The sequence below is a fragment of the Sinohyriopsis cumingii genome, chromosome 4, assembly GCF_028554795.1.
Source record: "Sinohyriopsis cumingii isolate HCF-2022 chromosome 4, ASM2855479v2, whole genome shotgun sequence".
Taxonomy (NCBI): domain Eukaryota; kingdom Metazoa; phylum Mollusca; class Bivalvia; order Unionida; family Unionidae; genus Sinohyriopsis; species Sinohyriopsis cumingii.
This window is the reverse complement of record NC_142964.1, coordinates 13154710-13169662: the sequence shown is the minus strand read 5'-3', so window position 1 is coordinate 13169662 and position 14953 is coordinate 13154710.

Here is a 14953-nt window from a genome sequence, read left to right as displayed (position 1 = left end):
TCTCCACGCACGTCAAACAGCAAAAAAAAAAAAACACGATCATTATCTACTATCCACACAAACACATACACTCACACCACAAAAGAGTCAGTGTTTATATTCACACTACTCTACATACACACATTGGCAAATCGATTGTTATTTCTTTTCTAGAGATTTGGGGTAGCCCTGAAAAGGGCTGTTTATTTTGTTTGCTATGGCAATCTTTTAGTTTCTAAGAATGCGACGTCCTCTGAGGATAGACTTTCTGACGATAGGTCTGCTTCTTCGGAAAGAGAAGAAGAACTCTTTGGTGTCGATACGACAATCGACAAAGCCTCTGTCAGGTTCAGGTTGCTGCTGCTGCTGTTGCTGCTCTCTCTGCTGTTTCTTAAGTCTGTACTTCTCTGTCCATTCTTCTTTCTCCCTGTTCACTTCTTCTCTGAAGAGCTCTTCTATCAGGTCTTCAGTGACTTTTAAGATTCTCACATTCTCTATCTCTTGTGGCTTCGGTATCAGACTGTGTCTGACCCTATGCAAATTCACGTAGGCTTCGTTTAGCTTAGCTAGTTTGGAGCACATCTTCGTAGGAGGATGAGTCGGCAATGGATGGTTAGACTGGAAACAGCCCCGGTTTTTAAAGTCAAAGCGCGGACGTGAAGGAACACATCCCTACACGGTTTTCGAGTCGGAACGTTCAATGAGTGTCATGAGAGGGATAGTAAGAAGTCAAAGAGCATGAATCAAAATTCCTATAGCCAAACAAAAAGACAAAGGCACTTTTTTTCAAAACAACATTTTTTTTTATTCAAAATCACTTAACAATAACAAACAACTCTAACATTTTTAACAATAATCCAACAGTATAACATCAAACATTTTTTTTTCAAATGACAAACATTTTTTTCATCTAACATATTATTTTGGACAAGGCTGACAACGTTGTGAATGAAATTGTGATTTCCACTATTGGAAGTCATTAGGCCATTGATGGACACTACGTTTCCTAGCTTGAGACAAAAGAAAAGCATAATGGTCACAAAACCATCGATCTACTTTCACATCGTTTCTAGAAGAAGAACCAGGATCAAAATGAGTCACTGAATGTTCTAAGGAATAACCCAGGCTGCGATGATGCAGAAAATACACACAATATTGTCCACACACCAAGGAATCTGTGCCTTGTAATTTCACATTATTGAATCGGGTGGTCTGAGCATTTCTTCTCATAAAGTCAATGATATCGTCTTCCAAAGGAGGCAATCCATACGAATCGAAATATTCCACACATCCTTCTTGAGGAAAGTAGACGGCTTCACAGTGGGTTCCTGGGAGATGACTGTCGTCCGTGTTGATCACATAAGCTTGATGGTCTTGAGGTTTACGATGAGGGAGTTCATCTTTAGCACAGACCACAGGATTCCAAGATGTCGTGTACGAGCTGTGGTTCAAAAGGTACTAAAGTTCCCAGGTATCCATTGATTTGTGTGGTTTTTTCTTCACAGGTAATGATAAGTGATCATTTGAAAATGTCTGACAAGTAAAAGGCGTTTAGCTCCGTCTTCTTACTCTGGACCAAGATAGATTCGATGCGACGGCACTCCAGAGATGTTAATGGAGGAGAATGTTTATCCAGGCCTTTATACCACTCGTTCAACACGAATTCTATTTCGATGTGATCCCAAGCTTTTTCCAGATATTCGTCCAATTTTTCTTCTTGACTTAACATCAGACATTTGTCGTGTTGAATTTGCCTGGGATGATCGTTGTGACATCCATAACACTCTTCCTTGATTAATTCTTTCATTATATCTGCCAGGAATGTAGCAAAACAGGAGACTAAATGGGCTTCTTGTTCTGGCCATCTCGACTTCATCATGATAACTTCTTCGTCTTTGTCTTGAGATTCTTCTTCCCCGGTCTCCTCACATTCCATCTCCAAAGTTTTTCCACTAGGCAAAGAGGGATAACAGTCTTCCATGGCTTCTAATAGTCTAGAATGACTTCTCTCAAACTGTTGATTTATATGGTATTGTCAAATTCTGCATACAGGAGGACGTTCACTGTGTGATCTGGAGGTGGATTTGCAAACTGAAGTTCCACACGAATCTGACCGGATTTTATAGAGTGGAAATGTCCCTCGTCGCTGCCTTGGTCTGTAGTGAAATCAAAACCCCACAAAGCATAGCCTCCTGCATAATCGTCGTACAAAATACCGTGACTGGTGTTGGTTCCTAACTGTCCGGTGGCTTCGTACAGGGACAAGTACGATCTCAAATAATTCTTCGCGACACCAAAGTTAGGCTCAAAGGGTCGGGTACACAAGGTCTTGCCGTCGCGACTGACCTCGATCTTGGACACATTGTAATGTTGAAACTCAAAAGGATTTTGATCGTGGGTTCCGTTGAAGGCTGAATTCCTGACGATACCAACAATCAAACGCTTGGGTAACTGTCCCTGGAACAGATGATCTTCGATCATAGATCACTGTCCAGCGGAAATGGTGAACGTTTTCACTTCTACGCGTCGTATCGGATACTTGGCGGTCGTTCTGCTCAACGTGTGACTGACGTAGTTTCACGATTCAGTCTCAGACGGATATCCACCCCGTTGAGCAAATACTTTTCTTGTAACCATATGTCCAAATGCAAACGATCCATCAGTTCTAAACTTCGCCCTTGCAGAATTTTCTTACGACGGTCGTTAAACCCCACATTGAGAGGATTGTCATCTTCTGTTAGGACTGTGTCGTTAAACGTGGCTACACCTGCCGTGTCAGGTTTCCATACCACGCAAGCATCCAGATGAGATTTCTTGGCTTCTTTTCCGTACGTCAAGAGATTTTCCAGGTAGGCACGATATGGGTAAGTATCCATGCTGCTGCTGACCAGTTTGTTATTCAAGTACAAGTCCACTTCGCTGAACAAGGAATGCATGAAATTGTTGACAGGAGCTACTCTAGCATCGCATCCTGGATTGGTGTTGTCCGTTTTGATCACTTTCACTTTCAAGCACAGGTAACTGCTATTCAGATCGATGTAATCTTCGGGCTGTCCTTTGATATCAAATTCGATGGGAGCGGAATCCGTCAAAGAGGAGACGGGATGAAATTCCACCCACTGGGATTCTTGCATCGTCACCATGGTGGGGAACATGGCCAACAGATCCAGTTCCTATTTAGAACAGGCGCAAGACTCTCGGTGCATCATTTTTTTCTGTTTTTTTTCAATAATCGAAAACATCTAAGTCTCGAACGGTTCTTCTTTTCTTTGCCTTTCTAGCTTTAGACGTGTGAAGTCTGGTGAAAGGGTGTTTTCTTCGTCGTCTCTTTCTGCCTTGTCCTTGCTGAATGCCTGACTCGGTAGCGTGCAGGGCATTTATAGGCGTTTCTCGTCGGCCTAAAAGGTCTTTGCTCGTTTGCAACAAGACATTTTTGCCTGTCCTCATGAAAGCTTCTTTGGGCTTTTGTTTGTCGATGATGACATTTTTGAGAAATTCTTTGCCTTGCGTCAATGCCTCATCTTTCAAGGCGTGCAATCCGCGTGTCACCATCGGTTTCAACACCGGAGCCACCGAACGAAAGGCCGATCTTAACATATCTCCTAAACCGTGTCCTCGCTGTCGAGCAACCCCTCGGTACACTGGATACATGACTTACGAGTCGTGAGAGAACCATTTTCGAAAATGGAGTTTCACCGTGACTTTTCCTTTGGTGAATGGAATATTTTGTCCCAGATCTCCTTTTCTAGCAATGTTGACCGTGTCCAAATACGACTTACTGACAGGTAAATAGTGAGGATGTACAAATTCGCGGTGAACGTGGTAAGTGTTTCCACCTTCCTCGTCAGCGGTCGTGGCAGAATCCATTTTGAAAAGAATGACACGCAGTAACGGCACAGAGGTGTGTCCCACCACGTTATACTCCACCACATCGGAGTACACAAACATCAAATTCAGTCCTTGGTTCAGTTCTACCGGGGCACGAAATAACTTGGTAAAAGACTCGTTGTCGTAAATGATTGGTAATTCCTTTTTCTTGATCATGGCCATTCTCATGTCCATGTCTCCGCCCAACATGTCAAACAATTCAGGACAAAATAAAATGGACACGATTTTACTCCCGTCAAATTTCATCAAGAAGCGACGACCTGCTTTGTGGTATTCCATGGTGACACTTTTTTTGACACTTTCCAAAGCTTTCATAAACACGACATTAAACCTGGAGGCTATGGTGCTGACCAAATGTTGACCACTAAAATAATAGCCTGGAGGAATGAACAAGTGATAGGTGGTGTACTTTTGATTTTTTGTGCCAGGGGTTTCCTTGTCATATTTGCCATAGGTATCCAAGTACTGTTGCAATGGTTCGTCATGAACTTCCACATCAAAAAAATTTTGATTGGGAAGGACATTGAGGACTTGGGTCGGGTGAATGATTTCTACTAAAGCCACTTCCCAATGGGCTTCGTGATCTAATGGGATGGCCTGAGGTAATTTGGCCGTGTAACAGCACAACGTGTTCTTGGGAAACACCTCTATGGAACTGTCACTGGGTAGTGTTAAGCAAAATTGGTTGTTATTGTTCATAATTCCAGAGTTCTGTGGCTGTCCGAGTGGATACTGGACGTCAGAGGAGTGTCTCCGCCCAAAATAGGGTTGTTATTGTTGTTGGAGTGGTGACTGACACTGGCACTGGACACAAGGTTCCCGTTGTTCCCTTTGGAAGAGAATTTCAGGGAGGGATTGGGAAGCAGGAAAACGATGCAACTGCTCAATAAAATGGTCCACAATTGTTTGTCTCCTTGTTGCAAACTCAAATTGGCGATGGCTACCCCGATGACGCAATACACCACGAAGATTTGGCAGAAAAAGACGATTTGCGTTTTAGGCACACGTTCTCGACACCACACCCACAAAGGTTGTTTTTGTAAATCTTGCACAGAAGAACTGGGTGAAGGAGTGGTAGCAGTAGTTGCTGCGTCTGTGTGAAAGGGCATGATGGTCACTTCTTTTTATAGTCGATGACTTGCGAAGTGTCGATCCAAGAATCAAAACTGGGTGGATATCCTTTCCAACGTACTTTGACTTCTTTGACACGTCGTTTACCCACTTTACGGGTTCTGCGTTCGAGAATGCTTTCGATGTCGTACACGTCGTCTTCTTTTTTGGTGACACGTTGTAACTCGGGCAAATAAAACGTTCCTTTGAGCACTTCTCCGTTCATGTCTTCCAATTTATAGACGGCAGGATGACGACCATGCACTCGTCCAGTAACACGAAACAATTCGGTCGTCCAGTTAGGTAAGTAACCTTTGTCGAAAGTGCGTTTGGTTTTGCCAATGCGTACCCAATCTCCTACGGCCAACACTCCACTTTTCTTGGGGGAAGCTCTCGTCGGGGACGTGTCAAACAGGCGCTCAAACACCAACACTTCGTTGTCGGGAATCACCTCTTGCGGGGCACGTCCGATGCTTCGATGGTAAGATTGGTTGTACGCTTGCACCAGGTGCGGTGAGATGTCAATGTACTTCAGAGTGTGGTGATGCGTAAAATATTTCCACATGCGTTCTTTCAATGTGCGTTGAAAACGTTCCACGATGCTGGCTTTGGTTTCGGGATTCTCGGTGGTAAAAAAAATGAATGTCACGTTTCTTTAATTCTTTTTGGAAAGCTTGGTTCAGAAATTCGGTGCCTTTGTCCGTTTGCCATCGAAGAGGGTGACGACCGCTTTGTTTCAACACTCGTTGCAGGGCTCGCACTAACTCGCTGCTCGATTTGGAAGTCAAGGGCACGACCCAGGCAAATTTGGAAAAGACGTCGATGACACAAAACAAATATTTGTAGCCACGATTGTAGCTGGCAAATGAGAGACATCGGCTAAATCGGCTTGAAATTGATGATCGATGCCTTCCACTCGGGTGCGACTTCTGGAAAACTTGCGTCGAATGGGTTTGTGTAAAGTGTAGGTAGCTTGTTCTTGTAACCATCGTTGCACTTGAGGTAAACGGAGACTTTTCAGTCGAGTTTTGGCAGCACGATACAATTTTTGAACTCCTGCGTAACCTGCAGGATGGAAGGGATCATTGTAAATGCTGGCTAAGACTTTTTCCATTTGTTGGTTTGTGTGTTAATAAGGCACCCACTCTTGGAAGATGCTACTCTTTTTCTCTTGGGGTATTTTCTTGGATTGCAATGCTCTGCGTGTGCGACCGGCAATAGGTGTCGAGGAGGAGGATGTCGGAACAGGGGATATCGGTTCTTGTTTCACTTCTTTCTTCACTTCTTTCTTCACTTTCTTTTTCTCTTGTGATGAAGAAGGGGCGGTCATCATCTTTTTAATCCATCCAGTTCTCGAGGTAGGTGGTGTTGTTAACTTGCGTTCTTTTTCTGGTGGAGTTTGAAACCCTTCTTCTTCTTCTCCTTTTTCTGTCTTGGTCACTGGTAGTGGTGGTGGTGGTACTGGTGATGGTGCTGGACTTTTCTTCAAGGTCTTAAAATCTTTCAGAGTGGGAAGAGCTGTTTCGTCTGATGCTTTCTGGTGAAAGAGTTGCAGTCGTTGCAAGAGTTGACCGTACTTTTTTCTGTTTCGGACAAATCTTGGCGATCCATCAAGGACTGCAATTCGTGTTGTAACTGGGACATCTCGCTCAAATGGGGATTGGGAGGTAAATGCGGGGTGCGTTGTTCTTGCCAACGATGGTATTCCATCCATCGTTTGTAAGGCACTAAAGCTAGTTTTCGTCCTTCCATGGGTTGTCAGGGGTCGATTCTGAGATCTTGGGACTTCCGAGGGCCTTTTTATCTTGCTCCCACCAGTCCTCCCAACATGGTTCCCAAGACTCCTTTCAACAATGGGACTAACAAGAGGGGTAAAGTGCCTCCACGTTGGACCAACATCTTCTTCTTTTGACGAAGGGGGATTTTCTTTTGAACCATTTGACGATGAACGTGACGATGTTTACGTAAGCATTGTTTCTGGTGTTTGGACAATGGGATCGTGCCTTTCAAGACGTTCAAACAACATTCGCACACGGTATCGATGACCTCTTTGGAAGCTGATTGAATGAGTTTTTTTCGTAGGGGTGGAGAAGCTTTGGACAGGACAGATAACATGTCCCCATGTTTGACTAAACGAGGAGGCAGTCCTTTCCTTTTCTTTCCTTGGGGTTGTTTAGAAGAGGGATGTTTTCTAGAGGGTGACATCTTTGAGTCTTCAGCACCAAAAAACACTGATACCCTACTTGGTCACACACCTTTTTTAGACTGGAACGCGTCGCCACTGATTGTCTTTACGTCATATTAACTTCAGGACAGGCATGACACGTCGTGCAGGGGTACGTAACGGACTAAATCGAGCCAGTTCTTGCTTGGACAAATCCAGTGAACTTTGTAACATGCCCGATCTTTCTTGGACTTTGATTTTGGGAGAGGGTACTTTGTGAGCAGCAGCCACTGCCACTAAATTGGAGGGTCCTGCCACTGGGGAAGTTCTTGGGGTCATCAACGGAGAAGTTCTTGGTGTGATCAACGTCTCCAAGTACTCTTCAGTTCTTGGTGTCATCAACGGAGAAGTGGATGAACTTGAGGCTGCCGAAGACGCAGTCACCGCCGTGGCAGGTAGTGGTTTGCGAGTGTAAGGTTGCGTCCTGGCCGAAGTGCCTCTCTTGCGACTATTTTTTTGTGGACTTTTCTTTTTCTGGGGACTTTTTCTCTGTTTCTTTTTCTGGGGGCTTCTTTTCTTTTTCCGGGGTGGTGTCTGGTAAGAGGAGGGTCTCGGCACTGGAGAAGTTCTTGGGGACACGGGTCTGCTTGGGGACCTGGTCTTTTTCTTCTTCTTGGAGCTTCGTTTGACTTTTTTCTTGGGGAGAAGTTTGGGGGCATTAGGATCCCATCTTAAGAGAGAGCGAATGATGACCCCTCCTAGAGTACCGCTCCCTCCAGGTTTCAAAATGATTTGTTTTTTGGTTTGAGTGTCGATGCGGGGATCGGCCAGTTGGGTCAAAGCGACTTTGTTTCGATCAAAAAAGCGTTTGGTGTGATGAGGAATCTGAATGATCCCTTGTAGTAATTGACGTGCTGTCACCGTGAACCATCGTAAGACTTCTTTGAGACTAGCTTCTAAGACGCGAGCCCGTATTTGTGGATTTCTTTCTCGACTGATGCCATACAAGGCACGAATCAATTTGACGGGAAGATGCGACTGAAGGGACGTCATGTTCAAACTGTGTGAGACAGACGAAAAGTTTCTGAGGTTTTTATAGATTTTTTTGTGGAGTGAAATTAAGTCGAGGACGGAGACATGTACAGGACAGGCCCTCCGTCTTGGCACCAGTGGTGAAACAAGTGGGTACGAAATCGCAAATCATCGTGGGTCGTAGGTTTCAAATCGACGAGCAAATAAGGGTGTGGAGTTTGAGTGGTATCGTCGTACACCTGAGTCAGCCAAGGCGTCCCTAACTGTTTAGCTAAGACTTGTACTTGCGATTTATCTCGAGGGCTTTTAAACAAGACTACGTAATGTGCATTGAGACTGATGGTGCGATGGGCTTTACTTTGTTGAAACAAATTTTGGGTGATGTAAACTGCACTGGCATTACGATGATGCCCTTTGCGCGTGAACCACAGTTTAATTTCTTCTTCGTCTTCTCCTAACATGTCGTCAAAAATGACCAAATGGGTTTGACTTTCTCGCAAGAGGCTGTACGCCGATTGCCACTCTTTGTAACACCACACGATGCGTTGAGGTGGCCGATCGATCAAATGATGTTTATGTTCGATCAAACGTTTAACGAATTCGGTTTTGCCTGAACCGCTAGGTCCAGCAATGAGCATGTTAAAGGGATGGCGAAGATACAAAGCCTCCCAACTGGCACGATCTAAGTGTTCGTCGATGACTTTGACAGTAGAGGAAGAGGGAGCAGAGAGAGCAGAAGTAGCCATAGTGTTAGGAATGTCACTTGTGACACGAAAACAGACAAGACAAGAGTTTATATACTTTTTTCAGGACACGTTTATTGAATGTTTTAAACATGAACACGAAAGACAAAAATACATAAAATCCAAAGGCTTAAGTACAACGATAAAAGGCACATGATAACCATCAACGTGGAATAAACACAAGTGTCTGTACAACATATTTTGGGTAATGTTCTGACCAGTTCTATAGGGGGTAAGGTCAGACAAGTGTCCTCCCGAAAGGGCCTTTCAGGCATGTCCACGACAGTCCTGTCCTGGGTGACGGGTTCTTCTGCCACTGTCACTAACACAGGTTGATAAGTGCCTTTATTCTTTGGACGTTGAAAGGAAGGATCACAGCTCTCGTGCATACTGAGCCACTTCTTGGGTCCAAGCCTCAAAATCCCATTTTTTCCAGGCACGGACATCTGTCCAGTGGGGGTGTAAGTCACAAGCTACACACACATCGTCATACACGTCTTGGGTAGCTAAAAGTTGACGAATCTTTTTTTCCCGTAGAGGTCGAGAAGTATCCAGATGAAAACGTAAGGCTTTGAGCAAAAGGAGTCTCTCGTGAACATTTAAAGGCACCACTTTCATGTTGAATGGAGTGGTAAATACTGTTCGTAAGGAGTCCACAAGGAATCGGCTGGTAAACGAAATCCCAGAAAGCAAGTCACTAAGACACACATTATGCGTCGTCCAAAATTGAATGGATACAGTTCTTGTAATAATTGATGGTAATGATACACGGTTTGAATATGGTCATTGAGTTCCTTCCACGGAATCTGTTCAATCAGATGTGATAAAAGTCGTGGCATGGATTCCTGTTTTTATACTCTCCTTGTTTCGGAAGCAATACACGTACTTTCTAGCCAGAGATCTTCGTTCTCCAGTGGGGAATCTAAATCTTGCATACTGTAACCTAAACTTCAGAGTTTGTTTAGAAGTTTCCTCTTCCTCTAAGTAGATTCCACGTAAAATATGTTGGTAATCCTTTAACTTGTCTTCCTCAATGCGTTGTACTAGGTGAATCTCGAAGTAACCAAAATGATCAACACGTGGATTGAAGTATTGAACAAGGTCTGACCGCTGAAACAATTTCTGACGAATCAGTCCTTTTATACCATTCAGGTACCAGTGGTTAAAGATCTGGTGACGTAACGGATGCAACTGTTCTTTACGTTTGACTTGTATTTTGACCAGCTCTCGGAAAATGCGTTCTCTCAACTCCACAGGCAAAGCACGAATGTTCTCTTGTAAAGCATCCATGAATAGGTCAGTCCGTACAATTCACAATCTTCTCCTAGAGCAAAAGTAATCCACAAAGTGAGTAATTTCTGACCACTGCCATTCAGGGTAACGTCCAAGAATGTCACTGAACTCTTTTGATGTAAACGGTCTAGAGTAATATAATAGGACGAATGCACACTTGACCCAAAGAAATCTAACACACTGGTTGACTTTTTTCACTTTCCTCTTATGAATTTCTCGGCACAAAAGTTCTACAGTTACCCATTGAGATTTCACTGTGGCAAGTCCCTGCCAAACTTCCTTGTAAATCTTCTCTTGCAGTTCTTTAGGTAATGATTCAATATCATTTTTAAAATTAAGTTTAAATACTGGTCTCGGTGATGTCCAACATTTGACTCCCAACCAATCTAGTTTCTTCTTCGTCAACGACATGGTAAGTTACTTCAATGTCTTCGTCCCACTAAGGGTAAGTAATGACAATTCGGTGACCATCGAGCATGTTCTACGTAGGCCGAATCTTGCGGTTCCCAGTGGTGAAGTGACACACCGCAACTGAAGCACTTGACTTTATCTCCTTCGCCCAAGGAGAACAATCCGGCTCTGGCTAATTCTTCGGGGGTTGGTCCTCCCAGATACTTAGGCCATTTTCCTTTGAGCGATTGAAGACGATTTTCAAAGTCGCAGTATTCCGACAAACGCACAGGGAACGAATATTCGTCTTTCACAGGTTCGTTTCGATGAGGGTTGGGTGACATGGACAGGAGTTTGCTCAGGGCTGGATGACATCCGTAGGGGGGTAGACGTGAAGGTGAACATCCACTTTAAAATGAAACCCAGTAAAGTGTCCAAGAGAACAAGCGGCATCGCTTTCGCATCCCTCAGGTTTGGCACGCACAGCATCACTTTCCATGATAGGGGTTGTGAGAACAAAGTTCCCATGATGCTTTACGGCATCCCTAAGGTCACAGCGTACAGCATCGTTCCCATCGCAAAGCTCACAATCGCATTCCACTTCAGAAGTCCCACACTTGAATTGTGCCTGTCTGAACTTGTTTTGTGTTTCTCTAAATGTATTCATCTTGTTCGCTTGGTCTTGATAGTCACAATGAACTATCGATCTTGACCATAGCCCCTTTTTATACTAGTCGCAATGCAGTCTCAAGCTTGTACATCGTTCCTTTTTTATGTTTAGTTTTGGAAGGTACCGTTTCTAAGGTACCGTCATCATTGCACCGTAATGTCATGGGTGGAAAGACCATAGAAAGGTAAGGGCAGTGCGGAGACCATCGAGTATGTTCCAGAATAGCTGAATCTTTATAGATACATAGATACATCCGTAACTTCAGTCCGCAAGCGAAACACTGTACTTCGTATCCCAATCCTGACTCAGGTCCCAAGTAGACAAATCCTGTTCTAGCTAAAACATGCCAAGTAGGTAATCCTTTCCTATCCGTAGGCCATGCTTGAAACGTGTCCAATCGACGGGCACAATCACAATAGTCAGGCAAGAAAACCGCAAAATGGTAGAGTTTGAACTTGGAGTTCTCATCGGGTTTCTCACTCGATTCTTGCTGTGGCGAAGTCATCCTTCTGGTGGCTGGCTATCCTCTTACAACCAATGTTTTATACCAACATGTCCATACGGCAAAGTAAAGTGGTTGGGTAGTCGCACTCGCTTCTGGTACACGATTTGATAGACTTTTCCAAGGGTCGACTGACGATGTGGTGAGTGGGTAAACGTACAATCTTGTTGGGCTGATAGGTGGTCACTTTAAAGTGTTCATCTTCTCTAGACTGCAAGGTTTCTTTCAATACCCGAAAGTTCACTACTCGACTGGTACGATAATTCAGAGTCAATCCTTTCACTTTACACTGCGTGTGCACTTCACCTTGTTTGTCCCGGTATTCGTAACCGTAATTTTTACGACCACCACTGGCGAAACTTAGAATCTTGTCGTCGGGGTGCTCGTCTGTCCAGGCTCCTAAACGGTCTCCTTCGATGTCAGGGTGCTGTTGACTCGGGTGATGGATGTAAATGCTACTGTCCGTGTCAAAGTACAGTCCACGTTCCCTTAACAGTTCTAAAGCTTCGTACAATTTTAAGCGAGCATGAGCTGTCACGAAGCCGCAATGATGACATTTCCAAAAGGGTCGTCTTGTACAAAGTCCAGATCTTCTTCGTAATTGACCAAGATCAAATTCTCGCGAACGACGTCGACGTCTTTCATGAATTTGGTTTTGTCGTGAATCATCTGGAAGTAGCGAGAAGGTTCGGTCAAATATTCTGTCTTGGGTAAACACGGTCGTTGTGCCAATTTACCCTACAAGCAATTTAACATCACTTTGGCAAACGATCGCATGCCTTCGTTTTTTTCGATGTGGTCTAAAGTGATGCCTTCTCGTTCCCAGTATTTCTCTTTGAATTTAATTTGGTCTTCGAGAGTGTGACACCAGGACGGATAGCCACTGGCTTCTTGCTTCAGTTTCAAAAAGGCATCCACTTAGTCTGCGAAAATGCCTTTCTGCGTGGGGTCACCCTTGTGGTATTGTTGTGTCTTGGGAAAGTGGCAAATTTCGTACACTTCTAACAGTTGGTATCCCATGTCCAGAGCTATGAACAATTCTACGCTGACCCACGTCCCCGTCAAGGCACGTTCTTCCTAGGTGTGCTGACAAGGTTGGTCTTGGTTGCACGTTTCGGCACAAGTACGGCACAAAGGAAACATCAGTTTGCCTTGGCAATGGTGAGGTAACACGGGATGGTATAAGTCCGTGGGAGGCAAGACTTTTCACTTGATCAGACCTTCGTATTGTCGTTCAGGTCGATGTGTTCGGTGAACAATTGTGGGTGCCCTGCAGGAAAGTGACAATATTTGCACACGTAAGGACACAGCGAACACACGTCCAAGTATTTCATTTCTTCTCCTTTCTCTTCGTCGGCTTGGTACAGGAAACAGGTGGCATTGGTCCTTCCTCCGTACAAACTATCCCTCGGGTTCAGGGGGTCCATGAACTGGTAACTTTCCACGAGGTGTTTAAACTCGGGATCGGTTTTCAAACGGTGATCGTATTCGTACATTTCCACCACTTGGTATCCTTCCTGTTCTAACTTTAGGCGTCGCTGACAAGTGGCCTGGTACAAGTCTTCCATGGTTCGTTGTAAAAACTGATTTTTAGTGCCGCGATCAGGGTAACAGACGGGGCATCCGTGAAATAAGCAACCCTTAAATTCGTACACGATGTTGGGGTTTTCTAAGTCCCAGCCATCTACCGAATGCGTTCCGATGGTCTTTTCGCCCCCTCCGTTGCGGGCATGCTGAATCCATTTGTCTTCCATGTCGCACAAGTAATGTAACCAGCGTAGAGCTTTGACCGAGTACTGCCGTTTGACATAGTTGGTCGTTTGAGGACTGATGACAGCTACGGTGTTTTCAGGCATGAATCGTTGCCGGTACACTAAGGAACACGCTTTGGCAATGGTGCAAGCTTCTTTCAAAGGATCGACCCCTCCGTGTTCCATGAACAGTTCTCTAAATTTTCCACAACAACGCCGTAAAATGCCCACGTCGGAACGACAATACTTTAGCATTTCTTCCTGAAAGTCGAAAGGGTTGGAAGCGTGAGCCTGGTACCAAGCGTAGAAAGCTTCTCGTTGTTCGGTACGCATGTTGTCGGGGTCGTAATAGTGAGCCTCAGACAAATGGGGTAGAACGGCGTGTTGTTTGGCTTCCGTATTGAAAAAGTGAGGAAGGTACCCTTTAGCCATTTCTGTCATTCCAAACGTTTTAGGCATTCGACTCAAAGGCATGGCCAAGTAACTCATCGAATCTTTAAGCTGCACTTGTCCCACCTGCATGGAAATGATTTTGGTTCCGTTCAAAGTGACTTTAGGACGTTCGGTGCCTTGTTCCGTATAGTACCTCAAAAGAAACTGTCCATCGTATCCGGAGAAATTGTGAGCCATCACTGTGGCATAACGATGACAATCTCTGTAACGTTCGATGTCCTCTTGGCTCCACGTCTTGTCGATGGGCTCTAAGACCCATCGGGCGAAATCGGCTAGCGTGTTCGGCCCTCGAAAGATTTTTTCACGCCCTCCGGGAATCTTGCTGCAGTGAGGGCAGTGACTCAAGATAGGTTCTTGAATGCACTTTTCGCACGCTCGATGAGCCACACAGAAATTAGGAATGTGAATACCGGTCTCTTGCATGCATTCGAAATCGAAAAAGATGAAATTGCCTTTCTTCTTGTGTCCATCCTCTTTCTCTTGTTGGAATTGGTATTTTTGCACGTATAATTGATGTTCCAAGTCCACGATGTGGTAACAAATGTGACATTTTTTCTTTCCTGATCATACGTGTGCCTTGGCACTATTGGTACGTATGCCTTGTCCACACGTAGGGCACAATCTCAGGAGTTGACAAGCACATTTCTTCTGTGAACCTTGCGCCTTCAAATGTTGTTGGTAACAGGCAGGGCTGACAAACGTGCGCTGACAAGTTGAACAATGCACTGGTTCTTGCCCTTCGCTCAGACAGGGTGGAGAGGCCAAACATCCTGAGCATTTCGAGCCACAATGCTTGTGTTGCTCTCGATTGTTATAGCCATAGTCACATTTCTCACAGTAATATCTGTATCCCAGGAATCCAGTGATGGTGGTAATGGTATCGAAACGGTCATCGTGATGATAGACATGAATGTATTTTCCATCCTTAAAGTCTTTCCCTCGAAATAACAGAGGCCCACGCATTTCTTGTGGGTGCAC